General features: G+C 36.8%; 1 protein-coding gene across 1 annotated transcript in view; it reads left to right on the top strand.

The window, feature by feature from the left end:
* MALRD1 (MAM and LDL receptor class A domain containing 1) overlaps positions 1 to 20,431 on the top strand; it is a 661,524-nt gene that overhangs the window by 189,831 nt on the left and 451,262 nt on the right. The window lies entirely within an intron of this gene.

Below are 20,431 nucleotides of genomic sequence, written 5' to 3' on the forward strand. Positions count from 1 at the left end.
CTAACTGATGTTTCTTTCTGACCACCCCTACAGTCAGGTCTCAGTTAACAAATAGAAATAAATATTAAAAATGTTGCCTGAAAACTGAAACACTTCATTTTTCTTACTCTCCATCCATGAAAAATAACTGCATGTGGACATCAGGCATGTCATACATTCTGAAGTTATGTTTCCTTAAACAACATATTTAGTGAGAGGAAAAACTGCATTCTTAACAGGAGCTAAATGCACTCACTAATCAAGGATGATATAGGAGAATCAGTTCTGGATTGAGATCCGGGTTAAAGAATTTTTAAAAGTCCTTTATTAAAGATATCTTTCATTGGTAAGGCTGTATATTCTATGTCCTAACTCTGTATTGTGTTAACATGCATTTACATTACTCAGAATATGTGTCCTGAATTTATAATAAACCTTTCTAAGCTCTGTGTGTGTGAGTTGTTTTGATGGACATTAAAGAATGTAAAGCAGCAGATTTAATGATTAATGAGTTTTGGAGGGTTAACCAGAATTACTTCTTTCTGTTAATTAATTAAACATTTTTATTCTTCTAATCATATACTGCATCACCAGAATTGGAGTAGTAGGAAGGCATTAGAGTTGACATTGAGGAGAATGTATTTGGAAGCAGAAGTGTGGTTAAATGTTTTAAATTATCACTAAAATTAACCTTAGCAGAAGGCTCTGAGAATACTCGATCTCACATACAGAGAATTCTTTTCATAAATTAACTCAAAACTCATTTATGTGTGCTTCAATCTGAACACCAGCTCAGTTGGTTAGAGCATAATTCTCATTAGGCCAAACTTACATGAATTATTCCTGAAAGACCAATGATTTTACACAAAGGAAAAGAAACTTTCTCACCGTTTTCGTAAATTTATCCAGTAGGCAATTATAGGATCTCCTTCACTGAATTTAGTATTATTGCCAGCCAGGAGTTTAGGGACAGGAGTGGAAGGGGACTTATCACGTCCCACTGATAGGGACTTATGTTATATTAATGGCCAGAGGTTTATTGAGATCCTCCTGTGCTTGCCATTTTTAGCATATTTAAAAACTAATGTTCATGAAACAATTATGCATCCCATTTATGTTGGAGGAAAAAAGATGTTTTATTCTCTCGATCTCTTAATTTTGAAGCTGGATTTGGGCCACGTGACGATGCAGGCTGTATTTCATCCAGCAAGCTCTCTGATTTTACATCTGACTGCCCAGATGGAGCAGATGAAGCCAGTTGTGGTGAGTGAAAGTCCTGACTGACTGGACTAAGATTTGTGTGTGCATAATTACTCTCTGAACGTAAAGTACATGCTACTTAAGTGAGTGTTGTTTAATTAAGAATGTTTTTTATTGGTTATTAAATTTTAAAAATATTTTTATTGAGGTATAATTGATGTATAACATTATATTGGTTTCAGACATACAACATAATGATCTGATATTTGTATATAATGCAAAATAACCATGAAAATAAGTCTGGTTAGCACCCATCACCATACATAGTTACAAATTGTTTTCTTATAAGAACTTTTAAAATTTACTCTCTTAACTTTCAAATATGCAATACAATATTATTAATTATAGTTGCCATGCTATAAATTATATCCTCATGACTTAACTTGCTTATTTTATAACTAGAATACACCTTTGTACCTTTTGACCCCCTTCACCCATTTTGCCCCCTATGCCCTAATTCCCTGCCTCTGGCAATCACCAATCTGTCCTCTGAACTAGGACCTCTGTTTTATTTTTTATTTATTTATTTATTTTGTTTGTTTGTTTTTTAGATTCCACATGTAAGTGAAATCATGTGGTATTTGTCTTCCTCTGTCAGACTTATTTCACTTAGCATAATACCCTCAAGGTCCATCTGTGCTGTCACGAATTGAAAGATTCTCTTCTGTTTTATGGCTGAATATTATTCCATTGTGTATATGTATATGTATACTTTTTCTTGGTTATTGTAAATAATGCTGCAGTGAACATGGGGGTGCATATATCCTTTCGAGTTAGTGTTTTTGTTTTCTTCAGATAAATTCCCATCTTTTGTGGCCAAAGGATTCAATTCTGGTGTAGGGAGGGGTCTTCCCCACGCCAGATAGTGCTCAGGACATCAGTTGGGTGTCCTACAATTTAACTCAGTTCTGACACTATCTACCTAGAGATGCCATCAAGTTCTACAGGTAAAGGTTCAGTCCTACAAGGCTGCCTCCCCTCTTCTTCCACTTACTTCGGATGATGGTCTAAAGCCCAGGTTGTTACTGTTCTTCTGATTGACTGGCTATAAGTCAGAGGTTCCCAAGACTCCTGCCTTGGGTTTGATTAATTTGCTAGGGCAGCTCACAGAACTCAGAGAAACATTTTACTTACTAGATCACCCATTTATTGTAAAAGAATATAGCTCAGAAACAGTTAGCTGGAAGAGAAACATAGGGCAAAGTATGGGGAAAGGACGAGGAGCTTCCTTGTCCTCTCCAGGTGCCACTCTCCCAGCACCCCGTTCACCAACACAGAAACTCTCCAGGCTCTGTCCTTTGGGTTTTCATGGAGTCTTCATTTCACAGGTATGATTGATTCAATCATTGGCCATTGATTCAACCTCCAGGCCATCTCCTCTCCCCAGAAGTCAGGGGTAGGACTGAAAGTTCCAACGCTCTAATCATATAGTTGGCTCCATTGACAACCAGCCTCCATCTTTAGATACTGTCCAAAGTCACCCCATTAGCATAACAAAAGACAACTTTGTCACATGTAACACCTCGGAAATTTCAAGTGTTTTAGGAAGTCTGGGCCAGAAACGGATGAAACTGTTTGATGTAATCCCACTTATTTTTGCTTTGGTTGACTCAGCTTTTGCTGTGAAATCCAAAAATCATTGCCAAGACTGATGTCAAGGAGCTTCTTACCTATGTTTTCTTGTAGAATTTTTATGGTTTCAGGTCTTATGTTCAAGTCGTTAATCCTTTTCAAGTTAATTTAATTTTTGTGTATGGTGTAAGATAGTGGCCCACTTTCATTTTATTTGCATGTGGCTGTGCAGTATTCCCAACACCATTTATTGAAGAGACTATCCTTTCCCCGTTGTATATTCTTGCCTCCTATATTGAAAATTAATTGATCATATATGGGTGGGTTTACTTCTGGGCTCTCCAGTCTGTTCCATTCATCTATGTTTGTTTTTATGCCAATGACATACTGTTTTAATTACTATAGCTTTGTAATATAGTTTGAAATCAGGGTGCAAGATGCCTCCATGTTTGTTCTTCTTTCTCAAGTTTGCTTTGGATATTTGGGGTCTTTTGCGGTTCCATAAAAATTTTAGGATAGTTCTATTTTTTGTGAAAAATACCCCTGGAATTTTGACAGGGATTGCATTAAATCTGTACATTGCCTGGGGTAGTATGGGCATTATAACAATATTCTTACAATCCATGAGCATGGAATATTGTTCCATTTATTTGTGTCTTCTTCCATTTCTTTCATCAATGTCTTGTAGTTTTTAGTGCCCAGGTTTTTCACCTCCTTGGTTAAATTGATTTCTAGATGTTTTGTGTTTTTTTGATGCAATTATAAGTGGTATTCATTTCTTAATTTATCTCTCATACTTCATTATTGATGTATAGAAAGGCAATAGATTTTTGTATATTGCTTTTGTATCCTGCAACTTTACTAATTCATTGATTGGTTCTATCAGTTTTATTGAGAATCTTTAGGGTTTTCTATATATAAAATCATGTCATCTGCAAATAGTGATAGTTTTACTTCTTTGTTTCTGATTTTGATGCTCTTTTATTTTATTTTAATTTTATTTTTCTTGCCTAAATGTTGTGGCTAGGACTTCCAATACTATGTTAAATAAAAATGATGAGAGTGGGCATCCTCATCCTGTGCTTGATCTTAGAGGAAAAACTTTCAGCTTTTCATCATTGATTGTGATGTTGGTTGTGGGCTTGTCATATGTGGCTTTTATTATGTTGAGATACATTCTCTTAATACCCACTTTGTTGAACGTTTTTGTCATAAAAGGATGTTGAATTTTGTCAAGTGCTTTTTGTGCATCTATTGATATAATATGATTTTTATCCTTCATTTTGTTAATATGATGTATCACATTCACTAATGTTGAATTATCCTTGCATCCCTGAAATGAACCACTCTTGATCATAGTGTATGATTCTTTTAAGGTGCTCTTGAATTTGATTTGCTAATATTTTATTGAGGTGTTTGATGAACATCTCTGTTCATCAGGAATATTAGCCTGTAATTTTTCATCTTGTGGCATCCTCTTCTGGTTTTGGTATCAGAGTAAGGTTGGCCTTGAAAATGTGTTTGGAAGTTTTCTTCCATTTTTTGAAGAGTTTAAGGATTGGTATTATTTCTTCTTCAAATGTTTGGTAGAAAAAATTTTTTTGGTAGAATTCATCAGTGAGGTCTTCTGGTCCTGGACTTTTGTTTGTTGGGAGGTTTTTGATTATTGTTTCACTCTCCTTACTCATAGTTGTCTATTTATATTTTCTATTTCTTCATAATTCAGTCTTGTCAGGTTGTGTGTTTCTAGGAATTTATCTATTCTAGGTTTTCCAATTTATCGGTGTATAATTGTTCTAGTAGTCTCTTATGAGTCTTTGTATTTCTGTGTTATCAGTTGTAATGTCCCCTCTTTTATTTCTGATTTTATTTATTTGAGTCCTCCCTTTTTCTTTGTTAGTCTAGCTAACAATTTGTCAATTTTGTTTATGTTTTCAAAGAAATAGCTCTCAGTTTCATCGATCTTTTCTATTGCCTCTTAATCTCTATATCATTTATTTCAACTCTGATCTTTGTTATTTCCTTCCTTTCACTAGCTTTGGGCTATGTTCTTTTTCTAGTTCCTTGAATTGTAAAGTTAGGTCATTTGAGGTTTTTCTTGTTTCTTGAGATAGGCATTTATCCCTATGAATTTCCCTCTTAGAACTTTTGTCTCATCCCAGAAGTTTGGTATGCTGTAGTTCCATATGTATTTGTCTTAAGAAATTTTTGGATTTCTCTTTTGATGTATTCTTTGACCATTGGTTGTTTAGTAGCATATTTTTAACCTCCACATAGTTGTGGTTTTTTCCAGTTTTTTCTTGTAATTGATTTCTAGTTTCATACCATTGTGGTTAGAAAAGATGCTTGATATGATTTTACTCTTCTTACATTTATTAAGACTTGTCTTGTGGCCTAACATATAATCTGTCCTGGAGAATGTTGCATGTGCACTTGAGAAGAGTGTGTGTTCTATTGCTTTTGGATGGAATGTTTCATATATATCTATATATCTGTTAAGTCCATCTGGTCCAACATGTCCAAATATTTCCTTTTTGATTTTCTGTGTGGATTATCTATCCATTGATAAAAATGGGGGTACTAAAGTCCTCTACAATTATTGTATTGCTGTCTATTTCTCCTTTTAGGTCTGTTAATATATTTTTATATATGTAGGAGGAACTATATTGGATGCATAAATATTTACAAACATTATAGCCACCTGTTGGTTTGACCCTTTTATCATTATGTCATGCCCTTCTTTTGTCTCTTATTACAGTCTTTGTTTTAAGGTCTATTGTGTCTGATATCACTTGTCTCCAAAGCTTAACTCTTTCAGTTTGTATATCTGAAGTGAGTCTCTCATGGGTAGCATTGTAGATGGGTCTTCTTTTTTATCCATTCAGCTACTCTGTGCCTTTTGATTGGAGAATTTAGTCTATTTACATGTAAAGTAATTACTGATAGGTAGGTGCTTGTTGCCATTAAGTTAATCGTTTCCTGGCCGTTTTGTAGCTCCTCCATTCCTTTTATTTTCTCTTGCTCTTTTCCTTTTTGATTTGATGATTTTCTATAGTGGTATGCTTAGTTCCTTTTTCTTTATCTTTTGTGTATCTACTATAGGTTTCTGCTTTGTGGTTGCCATGAGGTTTACATGTAACAACTTACATTTATTAAGTCTATTTTAAGATGATAACAACTTAAATTTGAATGCATTCTAAAGCTCTATATTTTCACTCTTCTTAACCCCCATGTTTCTTGTTTTTGATGTCACATTTTACATCTTTTTATCTTATGTGTCTCTTAACTAATTATTGTTGTTACAGTTTTTTTTACTACTTCTTTCTTGCAACTTTTATACTATCTTTAATAGTGATTAAACCACCATCTTTACAAGAGTAGACTATACCAATTTTACTGTGTGTTTATCTTTACCAGTGAGATTTATACTTTCATTTGTTTTCCTGTTACTAATTAGCATCCTTTCTTTTCAGCTTAAAGAAGTCCCTTTAACATTTCTTGTAATGACAGTTTAGTGGTGATGAACTTCTTTAGCTCTTGCTAGAAAACTGTTTATCTCTTTTTCAATTCTGAAGGATAACTTTGCCAAGTAGAGTATTAATTGGAAGTTTCTTTCAGCCCTTTGAATATATTGTGTCACTCCCTTCTGGCTTGCAAAATTTCTGCTGAAATATATGCTTATTTCCTTGTGGGGGTTCCCTTGTATTTAACAAGTTATTTTTCTCTTGCTGCTTTAAAATTCTCTCCATGTCTTTAACTTTTGACATTTAAATTTATAATAGTCTTGGTGTGGGTCTCTTTGGGTTCATCTTCTTTGGGACTCTTTGGGATTCCTGAATCTGGACATTTCCTTCCCAAATTAGGGTAGTTTTCGGCTTATTCTTCAGGTGAGTTTTCGGCCCCCTTTTCTCTCTCTTCTCCTTCTGGGACCTCTATAATGCACATGTCAGCCTGCTTGATGTTGTCCCATAAGTCCTATAAACTAACTTCACTTTTTAAAAATTCTTTTTTCTGCTTTGATTGGGAGAGTTCCACTGCATTGTCTTTGATTTCACTGATCCTTTCTATTGCTCTTGAACTCTGCGTGTGTATTTTCAGTTTAATTATTGCATTCTTCAGCTATGGGACTTCTGTTTGGTACTTTCTTATATTTTCTGCCTCTATGTGGAAGTTCTCACTATGTTTATCCATTTTCCTCCTGAGTTTGGTGAACATCTTTATGACCATTACATGGAACTCTTTAAGAGATGAGTCGCTTAACTCCATTTCATTAAGGACTTTTTCTGAGGTTTTATCTTGCTCTTTCTCTTGGAACATATTCATCCATTTCTTCATTTTTCTTGTCTCTCTATGTTGGCTTCTATGCATTGGATAAAACAGCTACCTCTCCCAGTCTTGAAGAAGTAGCCTCGTGTAGAACTAACCTAGCTCTTGGGTTATCTCTAAAACATTTGTGATTGTCCAAGTAGCCTATTTTGCTTTTAGTGGCTCCCAGTAGTTGAGAGTGTGCTAAGTCCTGTCAATGTCCCAAAGCAGAAGCTCTCCGTCAGCGCCTAGATTCAGGCTGATTGGAAGCTGGACTCTCAGGCAGCCAGACCTCCAGGCAGCAACTTGTAAAGTATGCAAATGTATACATTCCTGTGAGATTGCATGCCTAAGTCCTCCTGGCCCCCATAGCCAGACCATCTAGGGGTGTCCTCTCTGAGGCAGTTGAAAAAATCAGGATGCCAGATGAGTTTCTTGTAGGGAGACACCATGTGACCTGGAGCGAGGCAGAAGGAGATTGCAAAGATGGTGTCCACTGACCTCCATCCCTGGAATGCACATTGGTAGGCCCTTAGAAGTGTGCCAAACCAGAAGCCTGCCCCTCAGACCAAAGGTCTGGGACAAGCAAATAGGCCTCTTTCACAGAAATATTGGGGGTGTATTTTGGTTTGCACAGGGCCCTGGGGGTGGTAGACTGCCAAGCTCTGTCTCTCCATTGCTTACAGTCTAACAGGACCTGGGAATAAAAACCCTACTGACCACCAGAGCTCGGCAATCCAGGGCTGTCCTCTGGACGGCAGCCACAGAAACCAGGACACCAGACACTGTGCAGTTCCTCCCTGGGAGATACTGGCATTCTGGAATCAGACAGAGGGAGGACATGAGGATATTGCCCACCCTCTGAGGTCTCTTACATGTTTGTGTGATCAGAAGCCTGCCCTTCAGGCCACAGCTATGAAGATAAGCTAATATGTTTTTTTCATAGAAAGACTGGGTATTTCTGTTGTCTCCTGGGGGTGGTAGATAATTAAGAACTTTTTCTCTGTTGGTTACAGTCTTGTGGATCCCCCTAGCATAAGCCCTGCTGGTGACATAAGCCAGTGACAGGTGACTTAGAGGTGTTCCCTGGGCATCAGGCACAGAACTGGGGAGGGTGCAAGCCATTTCCAAGAGGTACAGCTGGATGTAGTTAGATGGAGTTGGATGGAGACAGCTATGCAAAGATGGCATCTGCCAGCCTCCATTCCTGGGGAGTTCCCCAGCAGGCCCTGGATGTGTGTTAAAGTAAACGTGTGCCCTTTAGGCTGACACTTTTTAGATAAGCATATAAGCCTCTTTCACATAAAGGTAGGCACCTCTCCATAAGCTGCTTCTGCACTGGTCCATAGGGTGAGTCTGAGACAGTGAGCCCGAGACTGTGAGCCCTTTAGGAGCCATTTCTCAGTTCACTATAATCTGTGTGTCTCCTGGATGTGAGCCCCATTGTTTTTCAAAGTTGGATGTTTGGGGGGCTTTTTCTCAGGTGCAGGTCTTAAAAGTTGGGGTACCTGATGTCACGGTTCCAGTCTTTCACTCCCTGGGGAGAAGCTCTGTGTTTTGAGTTTCCTCCTGATAGTGAATCGCTGTGCTTGGTGTCAGGTTTAGGGCAACACTGTGTCTCAGCCTCTCCTACCGGCTTTTTAGTGGATTTTTTCTCATTTGCACAATGTGTAAGAGTCTCTCACCTAGGCTTTAGTTTTGTTTTCTTTGTTTTTTCAAGAGAAAATTGCTCCATATGTAGCTGTAGATTCACTGTGTCTGTGGAAGGACGTAAGTTCAGGATCTTCCTATGTCACCATCTTGTATTAGAACCCAAGTAGGAATTTCTTAAAATATTTTCTGTTTTTCTTACTATATCAGAAGAGTTATCTATGGAAATATCTGCCTGGGATTTACAGTTGTAAGCCTGTCCCTGATATACATTAAGACTGTTACCAAATGTACATGGTTTAAGAACTTTATCCATATAAATTCTTTTAATCATCAAAACAAATCGAATAATTCAACCCTCATATTATCCTCATTTTACAGACTTTCATATCAGTTAGTGTTCATTCAGGAGACAGAAACCGCCCTAGTAATTTGAACAGAGAAAATGTAATATGAAGAATTATTACCTTTTGAGACATGGTTAACTGCAAAAAGAACTAAAAGAACAGTAGAGAAGAAAAGGATTAACAAACGTAGGGAGCAGCTACTGCCTCTAGGATTGCGACAGAGAATTAAGGAAAGGATACATCTGGAGGAGGGGTGGCCTCCACATCCCAACACTGAGAATTAAACTTTACTGGAGAGGGTGTGACTGGAGCCCTCTGGAAGGTGGAGAAGTTTGCTGGGATGATGTGGGCTAGACTTGGTTAACAATTTAGTGTCCAAGGAAGAAATTATCCACCAGGATGCCTGCAAAACTCACTGAAGGGTGACTGTAACTGGGTTGCTTTATGTTGCTGGCAGTCATGGTCCAAGAACAGCAAGAAAACATACACTGGAACCAAAAAGAGAAGCTCCTTCCTCTGCTGTGCTTTGTGGCATCCTGTGCTCTTTACTAACGAAGCCAAACATTGTATGAGCTATTCAAAAGAGAAATGTTTGCACCGTCCAGCTCCAGATCTCAAATCAGGGCAGAGAGGGTAGATTTGGAGCTGAGACACAGTACCTTTAGAGCTGGCACACGTGCCTAATGTTGTGTAGTTCATAATTGGTGGAACCCCATCTTACATCTGGTTAATCTGCCCCCAGAACACATTCTTAACCACACATTATGCAACCTTTCTGTCCTTTCAAGGTCATCATTAAATTGAAAATGATACTTGCCCGAAATGAAAAGTTGCTTCCTTGATCAGTTTGAGCAATAGGGAATTTGAAGCCAGTGAAAGATTTCACTTTTGGAGGAGAAATCATGCTCTTAGGCCCCTAGAATGTCAAATGGTAATTTAGTAATTCTGTCTGGAAGTTTGAAAGGATTAATGTCCTTTTAAAAAAAAACAAAACCTTAATCTTTTCCCTTTAGTAATTACTTTGTTTATCACATTACATTTCATAAATCTGAAATGTACTAAATTGCCTTCATTTCCTATAGTGTGTTTCAGGGACTTAAAATATTGTTTTATAGACACAAAAAGAAGATGGAGATCACTGTTTGGCAACGGACCCATGATCGTGGTGAACTGAGTTAAAAAAAAAAAATAACAAATGAACTCCAGATCTCTAGAATCTTATGCTGGGAATCTGTTTATTCATAGAAATGCTAATTCTTCATCCCATTTTTGTGAATTCATACATTAAAGATTCCAGCAGTGAGTTGGGATGAGGTAAAGCCACAGTAAAGAATTTAGAGGAGTAAAAGCAGGAGTCTTTTGTCTTCTTTACAGCAAAAAAGGAGAGAAGTAAGCACAGTGATTTTAGGCTGAGAGTCTAGCATCGAACTAACCCACTTGTCAATTTCCCCATAGAAAACTTAATTGCTTGGAAGAAACAGGGGTTTTCTGTAAGGAGAAAAAGACAATACGGGTCTCAGGATTTCTACTCATAAACATAAATCCTCCTTAAAAGGAACCTTGCTCCTCTAGAGTTTCAAATATTAGTATTTTAATGCAATTTATTCTCATTTTCTCATTTTCACAACTATCTCTAACCCAATTTGAGTTCTCTTTCGTTACAATAAGACTGATTATGCCTTACCTCAAAAGAGTTGTTAAACTTACTATGATTTAGGTTTTCTCTGCCTCTGAAATATCTTCAGACTAAGATACCAAGTGTAAGTTTTAACCAATTTTGGTAAAAGAAATAGTTTATCATATAGATGAGAAAGACAAAAAATTTTAAAACAACTCTGTGTTGTAAAGTTATTTTAATATTCCCAAACATCATTTTCTGAGCATCGTAATTTATTTCGGTCTAAAAATTGGTTAGTCTGAAATGCATATGCTTTTTTCCTAAAAATAGATCTACACAATTTCTCATTTTCTACTTTTCTCTCTGCTCACAGGAAAAACCACATACATCAATACTTAGTATTTGTATTCAGTGAAGTCTAAGCAAAGGCAGGTTGAGCAGTATAGGAAGAAGGAGTGATTTATCATGTTTCTCATTTGCTTTTTCAAACTTAAATACTGTTTGTATATTTTTCCAAAACTACTGTGTCTGCTCAATATACAAATGTATGTATTAAACACTGGCATTTCCACAGCTGACAGTAAGGTAGAGGCGAAGTGATTTTATGTGCTGATGCTTTGGACTCCATCTCCATGTATTTTTTACTAATTCATTACCTTCCAATAGTAATTGTTATATTCATTGCGTCTTACAAATTTCTTTCATCACATAAGTGCATCGGGAGAAAGCTTGAATTTTTTTATAGCTATGTTTCTTCTGCTCTGTATTTGTTGAGAATGTGTGTGCGTTTGTGTCTGTGTGTGCGTGTGAGAGAGAGAGATCTAATTAGGGCTATGTTTTTACTGCCTATTTTCTAAAAAAAAATGTTTTTGAGAAGGTATTTTTTGGTGAGATTGAACATATTTAAACTTAATTATAGAATTAAAGGCTTCCTGAAATGCACCTCTCTGTATAACCATAAATTGCTTTTTATTTTAATAAAAGATAGGAAAATAAGCTGCTATTTTCTGTTTTCTATCTTATGCTGTTTTCCATAGGCCTAACTTCCAGGGGAAAAAAATGTCTCAAAATAAACCTAAATTTGCTAATTATTTAGCATTTTGCTTTTTCATTAAATGCACATCAGTGTGCCCATTCTTGTAGAAAGAAGGCTATCTTGCTATTTTTTCTTAGTGAACTGGATTCTCTTTCTCTTCTTCATATTGTCCTCAACAATTTAGATACTGTTTGCCAGTCCAAAAAAATAAAAAACTCCCTAGACAGGGGTAATTGTAAGACTGGAATGGGAAGTTTGTTCTGGTGAAGGCTCATCATTTCTGTGACATAAAACTGAGAAGTGGAGAAAAAGTCCATTCATTCCCATTTGTGGAGCCATTGATCACTGAGGGGAAAAAAAAATAGAAATGATTTTTGTAGACAAGTAAAATCTGGTAAATAATCCATGATATTTTGATCAGTCTTTGCTGTAGATAATTATGTTGTTTGAGAAATCAGGACGGTAGAGGGAAAATAATAAAATAGTCAATAAAGTAGATAATAAATTCTCTCAGTTGAAAACTCTATTGAGAATAAAAATCTATGTATTTAATAAGAAAGTCTTTTTCTATGATCATTTAAGATTAAATTTCAATAAATTACATTATTAACAGTATCTGTGGAAAGGTTTTGTGTGTGTTATTACTTTGAGCTCATTTGGATTTTATTTGTCAGCAAGATCATTGTTCTTCTTCATTTTGAAAATTATAAACTAGAAGTATAAGTGGCATTTCTGTTTTGCTTGTATACCCAAACTACTTCAGTCCTTCTCTTTTCTTTCACACCTGCTACTCTTGTCCCTTTCGTTTCTGTTTTCAGGTTAGTGATGTTTGTGATGACAAGTATGAGACTTAATGATCCTCTCCTGTTCAACACCAGGTTTTCTTAGCAATCCTGTCTCCTTGCCTTGTAGAACTTTACCACTGTGGATAGTGAGATTTACGTTTCCTTCCAGGGTTTATATAAACCCCTATCTTTGGGGTTAGATTTAAAAACAGACTGAAAGATTGTATGATAATGATATTCAATATAAATACTGTCACACACTTATAAAGCACTTATTTTGTACCTGGCATTGTTGGAAATGCATTTATATGTCTTAGCTAATTTATAGATAAGAAAAGCAAGGCACACAGAGAATGAATGTCACGGCTCTTCCTGCGGTCACGGTCACACAGTTAGTTCAATAGAGATAGAGATAGGAGTGGAAAATGGACCTCAGGTTGATTTTCATTTTGCCTACTGAGTCTTCCAGGGCAATTCAATTTGTAAAGTTCTCAAAGAATGTAAACCTCTTCACCCCCATGGGCATTTACAAGAAAGGCTTTAAAATAGGCTAGTATTTCCATTGACTTTGTATTTTAAGAGTGTTTGAGCATTTCTCACACTTTGTTAGTTTTGTATGGTAGACGCAGAAAGGAGGTTTTACTTTAGGGAAAAACAATCTAGTGAGAGAATCTAAACATGTGTGCATAAAAGAAGCCATGATAATCTATCGCCAGTCAAATCTAGTTAATAATAATAATGATAATAATTAACAACTACTTAACACCTGCTGAAAGAAATGTGTGCAGAGGATGAAAAGATGTTAGTATATTTGCTCTGCTGTGAGTAGTTTAAATTTAGATGAAAATAGGCATAAAAATGTAACTACTAGAAAAAGCTGGTTTTGCTCCATAGACAGTAAGGATGGACTATGATAGGCATGGATGAGATTCTGGGAAGAGGAGCTTGAGGGGAAGGTTTAATGAAAAGTTTGGGAATAAACATTTTTCTTTTTTTTGCTTATTTTTGAATTTTATTATTTTTTTATACAGCAGTTTCTCATAGTTATCTATATTATACATATTAGTGTATATATGTCAATCCCAGCTTCAGCTGGACATTCCATAAGGCACAGGGGAAGTTGGCTAGAAGCACAGTTTGCAACGGCAGAATCAAATTGTTGCTAAAAGTAAAGAGAGGAAAGTTAGCTAGAAAAGTTTTCACCTGGGACGTTAGTGTTGTATCACTGGGGTAGAGGAGTGGGTGCTTTGGGAGAGTGTCTGGAGAGAGAAGGTAATAATAGGAAGCAGGTGTTGTATAACACTTGCTGTCCTCGGGGTTAGTTCATTCATTCAATAACTATCAAGCACTATACTGACTCTACAGCTGTTTACAGAGTGAGCAAGACATAATGTAGTTCCTGCCTTCCTAGAGATTACAATCTAGTGGGGAGAACTACATTACACTAATATAGCTGTAATTCCAATTCTAATGAGAAGTATGTAAAAGTTATAGAGTGGCCTATGAAAGTTATAGATTGACTCTTTGGCCCTAGTGTGAAGATATCGGGGTTTTTTTTTAGTACATTAACCTTTTTTTAAAATAAAGATAATCCTTAGAGCAATTTTAGGTTAACAGCAAAATTGAGGGGAAGGTACAGAGATTCTCTATATGACCCCTGCGCCGACACATGTATAGCTCCTGCTAGTAACAGCATCACCCACCAGAGTGGGAAATTTCTTACAATTGGGGAACCTACATTGATGCATCATAATCATGCAAAGTCCATAGTGTACCTCATGGTTCGCTCTTGGTGTTGTGTATTCTATGAGTTTGGACAAATGTATAAACACACATATCCATCATTGAGGTGTCATACAGAGTATTTTCACTGCCCTAAAAATCCTTTGTGCTCTGCCTCTTCATCCCTTACCTGCTCCCAACTGCTGGCATCCACTCATCTTTTCATTGTCCCCATAGTATTTATTGACTTTTCTATAATGTCATGTAGTTGGAATCATACACTGTATAGACATTTCAGATTGGCTTCTTTCACTTAGTAATATGCATTTAAGGTTTCTCCATGTCTTTTTTTAAATTAATTTTTATTGGAGTATAATTGCTTTACAATGTTGTGTTAGTTTCTGCATGTCTTTTCATGGCTTTTAGGTGCATTACTTTTTAGTGCTGAATAATATTCCATTGTCCAGTACTCCATGTGAGAAAAGCTGCTGTAAACATCTATATGCAGGTTTTTGTGTGGACGTAAGTTTTCAGTTCCTTTTGGGTAAATACCAAGGGACATGATTGCTGGATTATATGTAAGATTATGTTTAGTTTTGTAAGAAACTGCCACACTGTCTTCCAAAGTGGCTGCACCATTTCGCATTCCCAGCAGCAATGAACGAGAGTTCCTGTTGCTCCACATCCTTGCCAGCATTTGGTTGTCAGTGTTCCCGATTTTGATCATTCTAATAGGTTGCAGTGGTATATCATTGTTTTAATTTGCATTTCCTTGATGATGTACAAATGTGAAGCATATTTTCATATGCTTATTTGCCATCTGTATATCTTCTTTGGTGAGGTGTCTTCAAGTCTTTGGACTGTTTTTTAATCAGGTAGTTTATTTTCTTATTGTTGAGTATTAAGATTTTATTGTTTATTTGGGGTAGGAGTCCTTTACCAGATGTGTCTTTTATAAATATTTTCTCCCAGTCTGTGGTTTGTCTTCTCATTCTTTTCTTGACATTGTCTTTTTAATTTTTAATTGAACTATAGTTGACTTATGGTATTACATTAGTTTCAGGTGTACAACATAGTGATTCTATATTTGTATAGATTATGCACCAAAGTTATATATTCCCTGTGCTGTACATTACATCCCTGTGACTTATAAGTCAGACAGAGAAAGACAAATACTGTATGTTGACATTGTCTTTTGCAGAGTAAAAAAATTTAATTTTAGCGAAGTCCTACTTATCATTTCTTTCATGGATTATGCTTTGGTGTTGTATCTTAAAACGTCATCACCATACCCAAGGTCATTTAGGTTTTCTCCTATGTTATCTTCTAGGAGTTTTATAGTTTCACATTTTATATTTAGGACTGTGATCCATTTTAAGTTAATTTTTGTGAAGGGTGTAAGGTCTGTGTCTAGATTTATTATTTTTGCACATGGATGTCCAGTTGTTCCAGCATCCTTTGTTGAAAAGACTGTTTTTCTTCATTGTATTATCTTCTCCTTTGTCAAGCTCAACTATATTTATGTGCGTTGCATTAACTTTTAAAGGGAAGTAATAGAAAGAATTTGAATAGCTGGGTGAAAGTGAATAGTAGATTCCAAACAGAAAAACTAGGCTGTGACAAGGCATTAAAATGTGTGAGGAGGAAAGTAGTTTTGATTTATTAAAGAAACTGAAGTAATAAAGGTAGCTTGAGCATAAGGGCAGGAGAAGCACAGAGATTCTTGGGAATTAGCCTAATGTTAAAGATTTGGGGCATTATACTAAATAATAGGGAAACAATGTAAGGATTTTTAAGCAGTTGCAAGATCAAGTTTGAATTTTTAAGGCCTTTAAATTTTTATACTCTGGGGGTAGTATGTAGCATGAATTGAAGGGGAGAGTATGGAAGTAATGGTTTCAGCTGGAAGAATTTAAGAGTAAATATGAGAGATTATCATAGACTGAACTGACATGTAGAGATATGTCATAATAAAAATTTATGAGGTAGAATAAAGAAACACTTGATTGGGGCTTCCCTGGTGGCGCGGTGGTTGAGAGTCCACCTGCCGATGCAGGGGACACGGGTTCGTGCCCCGGTCCGGGAAGATCCCACATGCCACGGAGCGGCTGGGCCCGTGAGCCATGGCCACTGGGCCTGCGCGTCCGGAGCCTGTGCTCCGCGACGGGAGAGGCCACAACAGTGAGAGGCCCGCGTACCGCAAAAAAAAAAAAAAAAAAAAAAACACTTCATTGAATTTTGGAAGAAAGGGAAAAGGGGTATTTTAAGTAATTCTTACCAGTTTCTATCTGGAGTCACAGAATATAGAGTGAGAGGGGGAAGTAGGGTTGAGGGAGGAGATCATTATTGTCTGTAGTTTGGACAGTTCTGACACTAACAAGAGGGGAGTGAGTTGGAGAAATAATTATTGGATTCTTTTTATTCACATAATAGTTATTGAAACTTTGATATTGGATGAAGTTTACCAGGGAGAGAGAGTGGACTAAGAGCCAGTATTTTAAACTAAAACTCTGGAAATGGTGACGCCACTTGAAGTTTTCCATTTCAGATGAAGTATGATATTTAATTGCTTCTCCTTCGAGAGGCAATTAAATACAAATATAATTAAGAAAAATAAAAGGTCAAGTAGAACTTAAAGAGAAACACACAATTAGGGAACTATGCCAAAAGAGAAACCTAGTGAAAATAAATTAGGAGTGATGGGCTGATAAGTAGGCTTGTATTGGGGTACCAACTAAGTAGTCTAACTCTGTAATAAGATCAAGAATTGGGGGGAAAATAAGAAATGAGAAAAAATGTAGTTTTGGAAAAAGGAAGGTCACTAATGCTTTTAACAAGTGCGTTTTGAGTGCCTACTATGTTCCAGGCATACGGATCCCACAGTAAGTAAAACTGACAGACATCCCTCTCCTCTTGGAGCTAACTTCCTAGTAAGGTAGACACTGACACTATGACAAATGAGTAAAGTGCATAGTATTTTGGAAGGGGATATATGTTATAAAAAAAAAAATAAAGCAGTGTGAAGGCAATAAAGTAATGATAGAGGGAGGGACCTGGCAATTTTAAATAGGGTTTCCACAGTAGCTCTCAAAGACAAGGTGATTTAAAGCAGACTTAAGAAGGTAAGGGAAATAAGCCTGGAAAATATCTCAGGGAAAAGTTTTTCAGGCAGAAAGAAATAACTAAGGGATTGAGATAGGAGGGAACCTTGTGAGTCTGAGCAATAGCAAATGATCTATGTGGCTGGAGGAGAGTGATTATAAGAAAAAAGTAATAGGACATGAGGTCGGAGAGATAAGCAAACCATCTAGAGCTGTGGTTCTCAACCTTGGCGACATTTGAGAAGTACCTGGAGAGCTTCTAAAGCTGTAATTGCCATGGCCAGTTACATTGCAAGCACTATAGGTGGAACCCAGGCATTAATAATTTTAAAGCTCCCCATGTGATTTTTAACATACAACTAAGTTTGAGTGCCATTCAGCTAAGACCTTACAGGTCAGTGTAAGGACACTGGCTTTAAATGAGTGAGAGGGAACCATTGTGGCACTTTGAAGAGAGGACTTATGGGATCTGACTTAACAGAATCACTATGCTTTCTATATTGAGAACAGACAGGAGGGTATTATTGCCCATCAATCAAAGAACACCAGTAAAACGCCTAACAAAGTTGTGTTTACTGATACTTGCTGAACAAGGAAAATGGCTTACCACGGAGACCTGTGGGGCATCTCAGCAAGAGTGTTAGGAGGAACTTATTACTGGGTTTAGGCTTGTGTTGTGTAATTTGTGGGAGGGTTCAAGGGAGCAAGAATTCCCTCTGGATTGGGTGTTTTCAAGAAACAGGATAATTCTGTGATTGCATACCTAAATAAATTTTATTTGGGAGGTGAGAGAAATAGAACAAACATGGTAATTGGTGAGGATGCAGCAGTCACTCATGTCAGCCAGGTGAGTAGGATATTTGAGCAATGTTTGAATTTGCACAGTACTCTTCCTGTACTCAGACATGTTACAGAGTGGTCCTCTTTTTATCTTCTTTTTTCTCAATCTACAGAACGTCTTTGGTTCGTGGTATGTGAAAATCTTTTTGTTCAGCAGAAGAGCAATGTAGCCCTCCTGTCATTTCCAGATTCTAGCAACACCAAGGTCTAGCTGAAAGTGCCAGGCAAACCGCCATCTGATGGCCATCAGGAGCAAGGCTGGAAGCAGGGGGACCAGTTAGAATATTCTAAAAACTGAGGGAAGAAATCATGGTAAATTGAATCAGGGTGAAGCAGTGGAGGCAGTAGGCAGATTCTGGATGTATTTTGAAAGTAGGTAGAAGTAAAAGGATTTGTTAATTGTATATGGGGGAAGGAAGGAAGAGTGGAGTTAAAGAGGACTCCAACGTCTTTGCCTGTAGAAACTAGAAGAGTGGTGTTGCCATTTCTGACCCAGGAAATCTAGAACATGTTTCAGATGCCAATTAGATATCCAGGTGAAGCTGTCTAATAGAGAGTTAGGTATATGAGTCTGGAGTTCAAAGGAGAGGTTCAGGATAGATTACAGCTGGTAAGACATCGACATATAGATGGCATTTAAAGCCTGAGCTAGAAGAGTTTCTTAAACTAGTGAAGATAAAAGAGCTAAAGATCTAGAAGTCAGAGTAAAAGGAAAAACCAGTTGAGAAGATAGAGAAGGAGCAACCAGAGAAGAAGGAGGAAAACTTGGAGTATTTACTGTCTTGGAAGCCAAGTATACAATGTTTTAAGAAGGTGGAAAACATGGTTAACTGTCAAATATTGCTGATAGAAAATGAGAACTGAGAATTGACTTCGGATATAACAGTATGAGGTAATTGTGGACCTTGATAAGATGGGTAAAAAGCCTGATTGGAGGGAGCTCAATAGAAAATTGGAGGAAAGGATAACTTTTGACAACCTCATTCTAAGACTTTTTAAAGGAAGATTGAGAAATGAGGATAGCTGTTATATGAAATGGGGTCAAGAGAGCTTAACGACAAGTTTATAAAGGCTTATAGAGAAAATACAGTAGAAGAGGGACAATGTGTGATTATAGAAGGCGGGGGTGTGTTTCTGGAGAGATGCTATTGAATAAACAAGAGAAGATGGAATCTAGTGCACAAGTGGAGAACGGCCTTGGCCAAGAGCCTGGACACTTCATCTAGGGTAACAGAAAGAAGTTGGAATCTATGGAGACAGATGGTAGAAGATGGGGAGATGTGGTGGTGATAATTGTGGAAATTTTGTTTCAGAAACTGTAGGAATAATGATGAATAGATACCACTGAGTAGTAGCAAAACTCTGATAATGAAAAAGAAAACATTTTTGTTGTCACTGGGTTCATAAGTCCTAATTTGGATCTTCCATCTCTAGAGTCCTTAAGGGAAGAGGCGTCAATAGGCTATTGTAAATATTTCAAAAAGACAGGGGAAGACTGTACAGTTACCTGTATTAATTTTTTAAAGAATTTTCAAGAACCTAAATTTATTTTCTTTGAGTTATATTTAGAAATAAATATATGTTAAGTCAGGCTCATCAGAGTCTCTAAGGGACATCCATAATTATGTTTGAATTGTGAAATTTCATTAATCAATCAATGAAATTAATAATAATCATTACTGTGCTTATATTCATAAGAAGAGTGTTAGTGCTCTGGTAACATGTAATGCATTGTTATCAGACTTACAAGATGGACTAGGTAAGACAGAAGTAGGATAATCAAGATTTTGTTAGAGAGATGAAGAATCAAGTTGGAAAACGTTAAATGGAAATAATGCTACGACCTGCCAGACTGCAAACCAGTAGGGGAGAGGGGCATGACTTATAGTTCCTTTTATTCCCAGGCCCTATTTTCAGGCCTAGAATGTAGTTGATATTCAGTCAGTAATTATTATGATAGTGTCTGGATTTATGTTCTCAAATTTCTGGGTAACCACCAAGCATGGAAGATGGTGTGGCTAGAAAGAAAATAGGAAACTATAAGTGACTGTGATGTGGACCGTTAACATACGGTTGTTATATTTGCTTTATTGTTCACCTGACATTGTTTTAATCCTTACTAGATTCCCCCCCTTGGACTAGATTGGATTTAGCATGAAGTAATGGGAAGTCTACTTCATCAAGGAGATATATAAGAGAGGGATAATTGAAATTAA

Source organism: Tursiops truncatus, chromosome 2 (assembly GCF_011762595.2).
Source record: "Tursiops truncatus isolate mTurTru1 chromosome 2, mTurTru1.mat.Y, whole genome shotgun sequence".
Lineage (NCBI taxonomy): Eukaryota > Metazoa > Chordata > Mammalia > Artiodactyla > Delphinidae > Tursiops > Tursiops truncatus.